The sequence below is a fragment of the Primulina eburnea genome, unplaced genomic scaffold (genome assembly GCF_022965805.1).
Source record: "Primulina eburnea isolate SZY01 unplaced genomic scaffold, ASM2296580v1 ctg1_ERROPOS8283272, whole genome shotgun sequence".
Taxonomy (NCBI): domain Eukaryota; kingdom Viridiplantae; phylum Streptophyta; class Magnoliopsida; order Lamiales; family Gesneriaceae; genus Primulina; species Primulina eburnea.
The window spans coordinates 174,374-177,592 of NW_027331035.1; positions in this window are offsets into that span (position 1 = coordinate 174,374).

Here is a 3,219-nt window from a genome sequence, read left to right on the forward strand (position 1 = left end):
TCGACACAGGAACACCATGAAGTCTAACAATCTCTGCTATGTAGTCCTCGGCATACTGGTTCATCGAATACGTCGTCTTGACTGGAAGAAAGTGCGCTGACTTAGTCAATCTATCAACGATAACCCAAATAGAATTGAAACCTCTCCGCACTCTGGGAAGACCAGTCACGAAATCCATCGTAATATGCTCCCACTTCCACTGAGGAATCGGCAACGACAACAATGTCCCAGCAGGTCTCTGGTGCTCAATCTTCACCTGCTGACAAGTAAGGCACTGAGAAATGAACACGGCAACATCCTTCTTCATACCTGGCCACCAGTAGAGTCGACGAAGATCCTGATACATCTTCGTACTGCCTGGATGAATCGAATACGGCGCGGTATGAGCCTCTGTCAGAATATCTCTACGAATATCGTCGCCAGAAGGAACACAAATACGACCTCTGAAAGTCACCAAACCATCACCATTCAAGGCAAACTCTGAATTACCTCTAATCTCTGCTCTATCTCTCAACTCTGTCAACTGAACATCAGTCGACTGCTCTCTACGAATCCTGTCCGTCAATGAAGATCGAATAACTAACGCTGAAAGACGAGCAATGGTGCCTGGAATCACCAGATCAATATCCTCTCTCTGCAAATCCATCAGTAACGGTCTCTGAATCAAAGAACTCAATGAAACACTCGACTTGCGGCTTAAAGCATCAGCCACAACATTCGCCTTCCCTGGGTGATAACTGATAGTCACATCGTAATCTTTGACCAGCTCTAACCACCTCCTCTGCCGCATATTGAGCTCTTTCTGCGAGAACAGATACTTCAAACTCTTGTGGTCTGTGAAGATCTCACACTTTTCGCCATACAGATAATGTCTCCAAATCTTAAGGGCGAAAACCACAGCTGCTAGCTCCAAATCGTGCGTCGGATAATTCTTCTCATAATCCTTCAACTGGCGAGAAGCATAGGCAATGACCTTACCTCTCTGCATCAACACTGCACCGAGACCCTTCTTCGACGCATCGGTAAAGACCACAAAATCCTCTGAACCACTGGGCAATGCGAGAATAGGAGCTGACGTCAATCTATCCTTCAACTCCTGAAATGCGCTCTGGCAATCTATAGACCACTCGAACTTCACAGTCTTCCTTGTCAGATTGGACAATGGCAGGGCAATCTTGGAAAAATCCGAAATAAAACGACGATAATAACCCGCCAAACCAAGGAAACTGCGTACCTCTGAAACAGTCGTAGGAATAGGCCACTTCTGAATCGCCTCTATCTTCATCGGATCAACAGCAATGCCATCCCTCGAAACGACATGGCCTAGAAAAGAAATCTGATCCAGCCAAAACTCACACTTCTTCAACTTAGCAAACAACCTCCGCTCTCTCAGCAACTGGAGAACAACTCTGAGATGCTCTGAATGAAGCTCTCTGGTCTTGGAATAGATCAATATATCGTCGATAAAGACAATGACGAAGCTATCCAAATACGGCTTGAACACACGGTTCATCAGGTCCATGAAAACAGAAGGGGCATTGGTCAAACCAAAAGACATCACGAGAAACTCATAGTGACCATACCTGGTCCTGAAAGCCGTCTTAGGGATATCAGACTCCCTAACCTTCAACTGATAGTAGCCAGACCGAAGATCAATCTTCGAGAAAACAGTGGCACCCTGGAGTTGGTCAAATAGATCGTCAATCCGTGGCAACGGATACTTGTTCTTGATCGTCACTTTGTTGAGCTCTCTGTAATCGATACACAGACGCAAAGACCCGTCCTTCTTCTTAACAAATAGAACCGGAGCTCCCCAAGGCGAAGAACTCGGACGAATGAAACCCTTATCTAGAAGATCCTGCAACTGCGTCTTCAACTCTTTCATCTCGGTAGGAGCCATCCTATACGGAGCCTTAGAAATAGGAACCGTACCTGGAGCAAGATCAATAACAAACTCTACATCTCTATCTGGCGGCAAACCCGGAACATCATCCTCAAACACATCCGCAAACTCCCTCACCACATCAATATCATCAATATTCAACTTAATCAGTCTATCCATATCCACAACAGATGCTAGAAAAACATCACAACCTCTACACAATAGCCTCTCAGCATCAAGACACGAAATAAAAGGAAGGACCAGCGAAGTACCTGAGCTGGCGAGAACTCCTCCCTGGTCATCATCTGCAAAAGTCACCGTCTTAGCAACGCAATCAATAACAGCACGATAGGTCGACAGCCAATCCATGCCAAGAATAACATCAAAGGCAACCATCGGGATCACAATCAAATCAGCAAAGACCTCTCGATCAACAAAACGAACGGGGCACGCATACACTATGGAAGTCGGGCACAAAACATCTCCCGAAGGCAAAACAACACTAAGCTGAAGGGGAATAACAGAAGGAACTATACCCAAAGATCTCAAAAACAATTCAGACATAAAAGAATGAGTAGCACCAGTATCAATCAAAGTAGTAGCTACTCTGCCTGAAATCAAAATGGAACTAGAGATTACAGAAGAATTACGATTAATACCTTCCTTAGTCATCGAAAAGATACGACCCTGCACCTTCTCCTGGCTAGCTCCCCTAGGACAATCTCTGGAAATATGGCCTGGCATGCCACAACGATAGCAAGAACGAGTGCCAAATCTACACTCTCCACGATGGGGTCTGCTACACTTGGGACACAAAGATCTCTCAGAATCAGACGGAGCAACTGGCACTGACGGTGGCCTAGGACTCTGATCCACCTTGCCCTTCCCCTTGAATCGATCTCTGCCACGCTGACCTGAACTCTGGCCTCTTTGAACATTAGCCTGGTGCCTCGCCTGTCTCTCCCTGGCGATATCTTTCTCGTCCTGCTCTGCTAGCAACGCCTTGGACACAATCTCCTTGAAAGTCACAGCCTTGGACATATTGATATCACGCCTGATCTCCGCTCTAAGGCCTCGAATGAAGTGAGCACCTTTATCTTTATCACTGGTAGCAATGTACGGAGCAAAAAGGCAACCCTCCTCGAACTTGAGAATATACTCGTCCACATTCAAGCTCCCCTGACGAAGCTCCAAGAACTCTGTGACCTTCCTCGCTCGCAGTGCATCAGGAAAGTACTTGTCGTAGAAAAGCTCAGTAAACTCAGACCACTTCAAAGTAGAAACATCAATGCCAACCTTGGTCGCATTCCACCACAAACGTGCAGCTTTAACCAGCA